Source organism: Piliocolobus tephrosceles, chromosome 6 (genome assembly GCF_002776525.5).
Source record: "Piliocolobus tephrosceles isolate RC106 chromosome 6, ASM277652v3, whole genome shotgun sequence".
Lineage (NCBI taxonomy): Eukaryota > Metazoa > Chordata > Mammalia > Primates > Cercopithecidae > Piliocolobus > Piliocolobus tephrosceles.
The window spans coordinates 124270932-124282332 of record NC_045439.1 but is presented as its reverse complement, the minus strand read 5'-3'; the positions used below and the strand labels follow the sequence as shown (position 1 = coordinate 124282332).

The 11401-nt window shown below is 40.7% G+C and overlaps 1 pseudogene and 4 gene segments (V, D, J or C); all 5 read left to right on the top strand.

Moving 5' to 3' along the window:
- Window positions 1–11401, top strand: part of LOC111554712 — a 729812-nt gene that overhangs the window by 186059 nt on the left and 532352 nt on the right.
- LOC111554720 overlaps window positions 1–11401 on the top strand; it is a 687176-nt gene that overhangs the window by 169725 nt on the left and 506050 nt on the right.
- LOC111554726 overlaps window positions 1–11401 on the top strand; it is a 522394-nt gene that overhangs the window by 6266 nt on the left and 504727 nt on the right.
- Window positions 1–11401, top strand: part of LOC111554718 — a 654935-nt gene that overhangs the window by 142450 nt on the left and 501084 nt on the right.
- Window positions 1992–4517, top strand: LOC111554756 (annotated as a pseudogene).

Here is an 11401-nt window from a genome sequence, read left to right as displayed (position 1 = left end):
GGGCGACAGAGCGAGACTCCGTCTCAAAAAAAAAAAAAAAGAAAGAGCGACAAAGAAGGAAAGAACAAGGGAGGAAGAGAGAAGGAGGAAGGGACAGAACAGGTACTAATTCAAAAGTAAATATTTTTATTTGAATTTGAATTTATTGGTTTTTTTTCACAAGGCATTAGACACACTTTCTTTCCTCGGCATGAGAGAATGAGAAAAATTAGAAGGTTCCCATTTCACAAGCATGAGGTCACACTGAACTTGGACTAGCTGGCTGAAACTCCAGAGGACACAGCTCCTCTTGTTAAGTTCTAAGGCAGGTTGAGAGACAGATTTTCTAGTAATTCTGGTTGTCCCTTGTAAAATTAATATAATTCATCTGTTCCTAAGGGAACTAAGAATATTGTAACTGGGAAAGGTTTGTTCAATATTAGAGTTCTCTCTAGAGCTGAGTAGCAAATGGAAATGCTCATAGGTGCCTAGAGTAGAATGAAATGAGTGTGGTTGTCCAAGTGTTTTAAAAAGGTACAGGCTTGATAATGTGTCACTAGGCCCTGGGCCTTGGCATTAGAGGATAAACAAAAATGACGCAGTAAACCCTATTCTTCTCCTAAGTAGAGTGGGTGTCCTGAAAGGTTATCCAGAGATTGAAGGCTTGTTGTTTGTTCCTGAGTCCTAAGTCAGGCTACAAGCTGTTAGATGTAGACAGGCCAATGCACAAGAGCTATGATACAGGAAGTCTCTTTATGAGGGGGTGGGGAGATGAAGCCATCACAGCCTGCAAGACAGCTGAGGCTTGTTCCAGCCTCTGTGAATACAGTCAATGATAATGACCACTAGGCTTCAGCCCCTGCTACTTCCTAATGATCCTCATCAGGGAACCTCTTCAGGTGTTCCCTGAAATTAGTCACCCTCATATCCCACATCTCAGAGCCTCCAATCTTGCATACGGTGGATGTCTTCACTGCAGAATTGTTCCAGTATCCCTGGGCTAGAGTTTGACTGAGTTCAGATAAAGTGTATCACACACAGAGAGAGCTGGTTAAGCTAATGAGCTGTACAGGGTCCTTAATCACTTGACTTAGGCAACTTCTGTTCTGGACGTGATCCACTGTCGTAAGCTTTTATTTATTTATTTATTTATTTATTTATTTATTTATTTATAGAATGAAAGCAAATATTAGGGACATACTATGTGTGATACAAAGAATCTCTGAACCTTAACTCTTATCCCTCTTTATTACATGTAGTAGTTGCCTTCCATCTGACCCCAAGTACAACCTGCTTATCACCTACATCCTTTGTGTATTTGCCCTCATTTCCATCTTCTAACAGACAATAAGATACAAGTTCAACAGCTCGGTGCTGCTTCAACACCAAATGGTAGCATTAGGAACCTTTCCACCTGATTTCATAACTAAAATTTCCTTTTCTTTGGATACCCTTGGGAGTGAACAGTAAATTGTCAAATGTGTACTCTCCCAGAAGTAGAGTGGAGTTCTTAATGTTTCACACCATCGTTATTCCACAACCTCCAGTGTCTTTCAGAATTTCCAAACAGAAGGAAAAAGTTAGGTGGACTTGAAATAGTAACTCAGTCCAATAGACTTCCCACAGAAGTGAAAAATAACTTTGTTTTCTGTTCACTGTATTAAACAAAAAACTGTCCTCTAGATCCCATCACCAATTTATAGTAAGTACAAAGGACAGCAGAACATATTAAACCCATCACAAGTACACGGTAAGCAAAATTTATAGTATGAAAAACTCTGCAAGACAAACAGCTTGGGTCTTTTTTTCCTTCTCACAAACTACAAAGAATGAGTGAGGGGATCTATGGATTAAAAGAGCCTTTGAAAAACATATCAGCCAGAACTGTGGCTTTCCCAGTGCCCCATGCTCACACCATATAGAAGTGCAAGCCGACGAAACTACAGCATGCCAGCTTGGAGGGGGACCAGGGCGAGCAGCAACTGAATCCAGAGTTCACAGATGCACCCTGAATGGCACCAGTGGTGGGGGCCTGGGGTGCTCCCATGGATCACCAAGAGAACGATGATGAAGCAAATAAGGACAAAACCACATGGTAAAATGGCTTCATCGGGAGGAACTGGACACCTGTGAGAAATACTGTGCAGTTCTTTAGCATCTCTGAGTTCTCAGAACATAAGAAAAATTGTACTAAAAATTCCCCTGTCCTCATCAGGAATGACAGTGAGAGGCCATGACAGCTCTCTGGAGCCAGACTGAGCCACGAGCCACCCAGTCCAAGCAATAAAGATGGCCAGAAGGACAACAGTGGCAGCTCAGGGGACATGAAAGAGAAGCTGGGTGTGGAGTCTGTGGTGCACTTACAGAGATAGCCCTGCCACCCACACCTAAGGACATAAGCTATTTACCCACAGGCAAAGTAGCCAACACTAAGGTGCCCATGCAAGCTTCTGGGACACCAAGTTGGCAGTGAATCAGTGGAGTGCAGGTGCACTGCCAGCCTGTGCCCAGCACCAACAGCATCCCATGGGTCCTAGAGCAGATCTTGCATCTGCAACAGCAGCTATAGCAGATCCAGCTCACCGAGAAGATCTACACTGAGATGAACATGTGAGCCTCCCATGTCCTCCACTGTGGCAGGGCAGGGGCTGACACCCTGAAGACTTTGGGCATGTCCAGCAAGTTTCTACAGCTGTGGTTTTGCTCAGCCAGAAGGCTGGAAACCAAGGTCTGTCTCTGGATGCCTTGAAACAAGCCAAGATACCGTAGCACGCCAGCATCCCTTTTACCTTCACCACTCTGCCCCAGGACTGATGCCATTTGCTCTGAAGCCAGATGGGAAAAGGGTACTCTCTTCCCTTTCCCTGTTTGGGAAAACATCGTGTCTCCCATACTGAGTGCTTTGCTCCCTCAGGCTCTGGGCTTGGTGCTCTTTCAGGGTCCTTTCTCCACTATGGCATTAGACCCCTCCAAGAAAGGGAAAGGAAAGCTACAGAACATCTCCAAGCACAAGTGTAAGTACTCTAGCAAGGTTTTGAGGACTGATAGCTTCTTGTAGATCCACCTCTGCTCCAGCACTGGAGAGAGACCCTTCATGTGCTCTGTCTGTAGTCATCGCTTCACCACCAAGGTTAACCTCAGGGTACACGTTCACAAACATCTCCAAGAGAATGTGAACCCTCAACTGTTTTCTGAGTTCCAGGACAAAATGGCAACAGGCAATGGCAACCCATATGCACTCTGTACCTGCCCCCATCGATGAATCAAGTCTCTAGACAGCAAACTTGTCTTTGTAACTTCCTCTCTAAGGCTACCTCAGAATCTCTCTTCAAAGACTAACCCCAAGAACCTCATGGATGGCCTGTTGCCCAGTGACCTGCATCCTAGTCCTTCTGCAGAAAGTGAGGGCAGGCCTATCCTCCCTGAGGTATGGACAAACAATAATTCACCAAGGATTGGTGGCTTCTAAGTGAGTAGGACCCCCAGCCAGGATCAGAGATGCTAAAATTACTGTAGCTGTTTGAGAACATCCACAAGGTCACCACTGGCTTCATTGTCTACTGATTCCTAAGCGCTCCCAAAATATATTACTGCACAGGCACCCACACACCAGGGAGTGACCATTCCAGTATAAGATTTGTGGCTGAGCTTTTTCTACCAAAGGCAACTTGCAGACGCACCTTGGGGTTCACTGAACCAACACACCCATAAAGAGGCAGCATTCATGCCCCATCTGCCAGAGTTACCAATGCTGTGATATTGCAGCAGCATATTCAGATGCACATGGACAGTCAGATTCCAAATATTCCCTTGCCAGAGGATCCCTGTGACCTTATGGTCCTGATCCAATGACGGTCAGTGAGGATGGCAGTACAAGTGCCATCTGCTGTGATGATGTCCTCAAAAGCACTGATGTAGAAGTCAGCTCCCAGGAGGGCCCAAGCAGCTCCTCAAAGATCCCTGTACCTCTTTCCATGATGACTTCCTTGGATGCCCCAGGTGGGGGGATTGGGTCCTATCCCTTTTGGCTTGCAGTGTCAGAGCAGCCGAAAAATGGTTCAGTGGAGAGCAATGTCTTGACCAACAACTCATCCTCACTGAAACGAGACCAGGAGTGTGAGAGCCGAAGTTCAGACACCATGGAAACCAGGTCCTTCCAAGCACTCTCTCTGGCCAATAGTGAGGCACAAATCATCAAGTCAATGTCTCCTGATGCTGGGGGCAAATCAGAGAGCTTTGAGAACAGATGCAGAGATGGAAGGTTGGAGCAATCTCCCTTCAACTTTATCTGAGCCCAGCCAACATATGTCAAACTTGAAGTTCCAGGTATATTTGTAGGACCCTCAATCTTGTCTCCATTGATGACCCCTTTGTTAGATGCCCAGCTACACCGTCAGGTCAAGCAACACAGCTGCACCCAGTGTGGGAAGAATTTCTCGTCCACTAGTGTTTTCAGACTCATGGACAGACTCATACCGGAGAGAAGCCTTTTGCATGCAACATTTGTGGGACAGTTTCCACCACCAAAGGCAACTTGAGGGTCTACTATATGACACATGGGGTGAACAATAACTCAGCACACCATGGGAGGAAGCTGGTCCTGAAGAACACCATGGCTCTCTTAGGCACAAAATGAAAAAGAGTCTCAAAAATGTTTCCTAAGGAAATCCCAGCCCCTAAGGAAATCCCAGTCCCTTTGGTGAATGTGGACCCTGTTGTAAGGAACCACTATACCCCCACACTTGACAGTGGTCTGGTAGTGAAAACCAGTGAGCAATTTTGTGATCCAGAGTAGCTATATTCCTACCTTCCTGGTTTCGCTGGGGGCTGTCTCAATCATGAATAACACCACCAGCTGCAAGATGATGGCTCCCAATCAGGAGTCAGTGTGGATGTGGAAAAACCAGGTGCAATTGACAGCATTCCCAAACACCAGTTCCCTCACTTCCTGGAAGAAAACAAGGTTGCAGTCTTCTTTTTTTTCTTTTATTTTCTTTTGTCTTTTTCTTTTTCTTTTAATTTTTTTTTTAGCTTAGCTTAACTTGCATGGAAGGATAAATACAGACAGAGTTAAATCTCTATAATCTGCTTTTTTTTTTTTTTTTTTTTTTTTAAAGACCCATCTCCTCTTGTTTTTTTTCTTTTTTATTTTTTTCGAGATGGAGTCTTGCTCTGGAGGCTGGAGTGCAGTGGCACGATCTCAGTTCACTGCAATCTCCTCCTCCCAGGTTCAAGCAATTCTCCTGCTTCAGCCGCCCGAGTAGCTGGGACTACAGGCATGTGCCACTGCATGCAGCTAATTTTTGTATTTTTAGTAGAGATGGGGTTTCATCATGTTGGCCATGCTGGTCTCGAACTCCTGACCTCATGATCTGCCTGCCTCGGCCTCCCAAAGTGCTGGGATTACAGGCATGAGCTTCCTGCACCTGGCCTTCTTTTTCTTAAGGGTATGCAAATGATGTTTACGAAGGTTGTGACCACCACCTCAAGCACGACTGAAATGAAAATGAAAAAAATTATACCCAAACAAATGTACACTAGAAGTTTTTTTTTTTGAAAGCAGCAGGTCTTGCAAAGTAGCCTTGTTACTTGTGACAAACTGTATACATACGACTTTCGTACAACCTAGGGTGACTTTTTCTAAGACCATTATCTATTTCAAGGTGGAACCACTGGAACTTATTGAACCACAATGGAAGATACACTACTTAGCCTAATTGGGGCAAAAGGTACTGGTAACTGTATGCAGGTAAACAGACAAGATCTGTCATCTATTTAGGAAACTGTTTTATATTCCCCCAACCCTGTTCACATCTTTTTAAAAATTTTTAATATACTCTAAAAAGAACAAAAAATTAAGGTTGTACAATTATGAAATTGCTTCAACCTTAGAACCTTAAGTAGGATTCTCTCAGATGGACTTACGTCAGTGCTTAGGGATTCACTGTGTGTGTTGCCGCTTATTCAAATGCAGTTCAGTCAGAGCCGCAAGAGTGCCAGTGTCCTCTTCATACTTCCCAAACGCCTTTTTCTTCCCGAACCGGAGGTGGACACCTGAACAGGCAATCTCAGATGACTTAATTTAGTTTGCCAGTGCCTACCCTATTGAAAAACTGGGTTTTCATTCTGAAGAAGAAACTCATGGACGGGTGTGTTTCCTGCCATAGGTTTACATACTATTTTTTTGTTTTGTTTATTTGGTACAACTTAGGAAGATTATTTTTTCTTGAGGATTTTATGAAGGCTACGAAGTTGGAACAGGTGAGTCTTGGATAGGAAAGCTTTTAATTTATCTACTTTATTTATCTGTTTATTAGCCATAGTCTCTATTTTCCTATTTTAAGACTGCTGAAGAATTCCCAGGTTCTGTCTTAAACCTAAAAGTCAATGTATTGGTGGAAAGAGTTGGATGTTCAAGGTGTTTTGTGATTCCTTTATTTGTAATCTCCTTTTGTATATGTAATAATATTGAGCAAATGAAACATCTCTGTAACGGTTTAACAAAAAAAGGAGAAAGAAAAACCCTAACTTCTGGGAGAAGTCTGTCTCCTGTATGTGGAAGGCCCTGACTGAAATGTAGATGGAGACTGTTAGCTAATGTTTTGCCTGTTGGTTATTGCACCTGATTTTAGGCTTCCCCCCGACCACCCCCTTTATTTTATTTTATTTTTTTTTGGAATTTGTGCCTTTTCTTCTGGCATTGTAAGTGAACACAATAATGGTATCTGTTTATACTGTGAAGTGGATATTGTCACAGAGAACACACCAGTGACTTTTCACTGTTGAGCTAATAATGCCTTGTGAATGTATGATCTTTGGAGAAACTCCTGTAGCTGTGCTGCTGCTGTTATCTGTTGGAAAATAAATTTTGAATGTTTTCTCTTTGGAAAACATGTCCACAAATCACAATATGTGACTCTTAGGTGAATTCTGAATCAGACAAGCTGTAAAATAATTGAAAATGTGAACACATTTACTAATTTGATTGTGTTTTTAAAAAGTCAGAATTTAGTGATAGTACTAAAATAAGCAAAAGCAAAATAATATGGTATTTTAAAAATGTATGAATGGGTTAAAAAAATAATTGAATGGCTAAATGTAATTGGGGCATAAATAAAACAAGATTGACCAAGAATCAATATTTGATGAACATGGGTGATGGGTACGTGGAGTTTCATTGTTCCATACTGTATACTTTTCTATATATTTGAGAAATTTTCTTTAATAAAATTAAAAATAGAAATTGGCTAGATTCAAATCCTGTCAGCTCCAGTGCAGCATGACTTTTGATTCTTTAGCCTATTGATGTCTCAATTTCCTCATCAATTAAATGGTGATAATGGAATCTACCTCGTGAAGTCGAGTTGAGAATTAAAATTATACATATTTACATTACACCTATATGTTTAAATTAAACTATACATGATTTTACACAGACACAGTTTTCACACGGTGCCTAGCATGGCATGTTGACACAGTAGAGATTCAGTTTGTGACAGCCAAAGTTAATGGAGAGGGTGGAATTTGTTCAGGACCTAAATCAGATTTTCAATCACATGCTAGTTTCAAAACACCACACTGCTCCTTGACGTGTTTTTCAAAGGAAAGAGCCAAAACTTATTGATAAGGCAACGACATCTTGGCTCTGCTTGAAAATCACCCCAACAGGGCCCTATATCCCTATTTGTAGCTCCCGTAAATATCGCCATTTGCAGCTGCTCCCCCACCAGTACCCACCCTGCTGATAGGCCCCAGGCCCGTCAGAGAAGCAGCACATGAGGGATGTTTAACATAAAAGTGTTTTCAGGGGGCAGGCAGGGCTGCTTTAATTGCCCTAACTAGGTAATTTAAGGTACATTTTCTCATATTGGCCAACAGACCAAAGAAGAAACGCTCTAAGATGTAATCAATATTCACATCAGCCTTCAAACCAATTTGGTTTCAGTCTTTCACAGTATTGAAATAAACAACCCAGTGAAGTCCCACACATCAAGATAAAAGCTAACAAAGAAATGACATTTTTCCCTTGAGCAAACATACACCTAAAAGATGACTCGTGAAGCAATAAATACAGGTTATGGAGATTTTCCTCTCTTACTCTAAGAGTACATAAACACTTTTAAAATGTACTTGAAATATTACTGATTGCTGAATTAATATATTTTGTAAGATGAGGTAATTATTGACAAAGAAGATATTCTCATCCTGTATTCAGTTTAAATGCAAGTTCTCATACAAAATAGAGGAGATTTATAACCTGCTCCAGGAAGCTAGGAGAAGGTTTCATGCACCAGCAAAGTGCAGACACCTCCTCACTCTTCTGCTTGTTAACAGTAATATGGATGCCACTGTGTCTGGACACGGATCTGTGTCTCTGCTTAAATTGTCCCCATTGCACAGAATGTCCTTTCTTCATCTCCACAGGCTAAACTTCTGTCTCAACCTCCTATGACTGTACTTTCAGAAAGGAAAGTGCAGAACACAGTAGGTGAGAAAAGACATCTGTTTTGCTGGTTGATAGTCTAGAAGATGTGGCCTAGACATTGAATATTGTCATTTCATAATTTATAAGACCAACTATTAAAATGCTGAGTGGTCCTGGATAATGTATAGTCACCATTCTTATCTTACAAGACACAGCTGTCCTTATGCAAAGATACAACATGTGTAATCTTTCCTTCTCTAAACTTCTCAATCACTCTTTAACCTTTGTTCCTACTTACCACTTGATATGTTGCATTATGGTTCTGAAAATTCATATCTATAACTATACCATGATCAGAATGGCTAAAGTGAAAAAGACTACACTAAATGTTGACAAGAACATGGAGCAACAGAAATTCACATATTCGGTTGGAAGGAATGTCAACTGGCACAATTTTAAAAAGCATTTGGCAATATTTACTACAGCTGAACATGTGCATTCCCTGCGATGCAGAAATTCCATTTCTACCTATATGCCCGATAAAAAGTTACATATATTCATTTGAAAAACATGTACAAGAATAAGAACATGTATTACATCAGTGATTATAATATCCTAAAAATGGAAAACAACTCAGATGCACATCAGCAGTTTCAAAGACAAATAAATTATGATAATGAAATACTACCCAGCAATGAGAATGAATAAATTTGCCATATGCTCAAGGCAGATTGAATCACACAAATATTACTAAGTGAAAAATGAAAGCAAAAGAAATTTTAAACAGTCAAGACTAAGCTATGAAGTTGTAAGTCAGGAGAGTGAAGATAGGAGCTATCTTTATAAGGAGATAGTGACTTGAAAAGAGTACAAGGGAGGCTTCTGGATGTTGACAACGCTGTTTCTCAATTTGGGTGCTGGTTACATAGGCGATTTCACTTCATGAAAATTCACCAAGTTCTACATTTAAGTTTTGTGCACTTTACTGAATCTGTATTATACTTTAAAAGTTTTTAAAAGAAACCTTATCCATCCCATTGCCTAAATTTTGAGAACATAATTCTTATTCAATCCATCTTCATAGCCCCACTGCCCTTCACATTAGCCTTCATTTAAAAGAGGCTTCATAATTGTTTTTTCAATAAAGAACTGAGCTACATGTTTAAAAAGATGCTCTGGTCCCAGGTCCTAGGATCTAATGTGTTATTAGATGGACTTGAACTTTCCTGTGTTGCTTACTAATTACTGCTCTAGGTTTAGATCTTTGGTATTGACATGGTTTGTCTCTTTGTCTCTACTCAAATCTAATGGTGAATTGTAATTCCCAGTGTTGGAGGCCGGCTCTGGTGGGAGGTGACTGGATCATGGAGGTGGCTTCTAATGGTTTAGCACCACCCCCCTAGTGCTGTCTCATGATACAGTTCTCAAGAGATCTGGTTGTTTGAAGGTGTGTGGCACCTCCCCCTTTGCTCCCTCTCTCTGTCTTTCCTGCTGGGCATGTGAAAATGTACTTGCTTCTCCTTCACCTTCTGCCATGATTTTCTGAGTTTCCCGAGGCCTCACTAGTCATGCCTCCAGTATAGCCTACAGAACTGTGAGTCAATTAAACCTCTTTTCTTCGTAATACCCAATCTCAAGTAGTTCTTTATAGCAGTGTGAGAATGGTCTAATACAAGCATGTTACACATGGTTTTCTGTGACAGGCTTTTAACTGGCCTCCCTCCTTCCAGCATTTCCTCCCCATAATCTGCTCCCATACCCTACAAATGACTTATTCTTTAAAGAAACACAGTATCAATCACATCAGTCCTCTGTTTAACAACCTTCAATGACCATCCTTTGCCTATAAGAGTAAGGTTAATTAAAACTCATGGTGTAGCTTTCGATGGCCTCTACAGTAGTCACGAACTGTCTGCTTCATCAGATTAAGTCTAACTTGTGAATGAGGTTGGGAGACATTTACTGTCCTCCATTAACAGCTCTGCTCATGGTCCTTTACTCCCATAATTACACCTGTCTGAATGCTTACCATAATTGTTTCTCCCTATCCTAGAGGCTATCTCAGACCACTATTATCTTGTGAAGAATTTTCTGGTCACCCCAGCTCACAGTGATCTCTCCCTTCTGATAAATCACCCAAAAAATGTTTTAAATATATTTCAAAAGACCTTTTTTTTCAAAAAAAATTGTTGAAATATAGTTTTATATATTTTATGTATGTTTTTAAAATATAGTTCACTTAATTTTACAGTGCACTTTCATAAGCACTATCTCATTCACTCTTTATAATAACATTGTGAACAAGGCAAGCCACAAAGAATTAATCTCATTTTGGAGATTAAAAACTGAGGTTCAGAGAGGTGAAGGGACCTAAGCTAGTGTGCTCAGCCAAGGCTAAAGCTCACTCTTCTCACCCAAGCTCTCTATACCCAATTACCTTTTTATGAGTATATACGTTATCTCCTCCCAAATATACATTTTTTTCTAAATGTGCTTACACTTTTGTGTCTCTCACTATACCAGACAAGACATTTATGGGGCTATGTAGAGCTGAGTGATTTTATTTCAACATTGTTTCTAGCAAGCCCAAGGACTGACAAAGCTGTACTGCCTCTGCTCTATGGGACTTCTGTAGCAAAAACTGAATTGTAGAAGAAAACAATCACTGCATCTCCAAAAAAATCTGCTTTTGGAAGTAAGAAAGAGACAAGAAAAAGAGTCTTTCAAAGGTCGGGCAGCCTTAATTTTACCTTTATATCCTAGGCTCCATATTGAAAAGTTTCAAAGAAGGTTATAAGAGGTAATGACAGTAGGCTTCAAGAACTACAAATGAATCACAATGAAATAAGTTTCAAATTGATCAAATTCCAGAAACCACTACTCAAATAATTTAACTGGTAAGCAAAATGGAGAACTTTTTGATTTTGAAGCCCAGTTTAATAGAATTTAACTATATTAATATAAAACTTAATTTTTTTATTCCAAAGGCTCTATTAT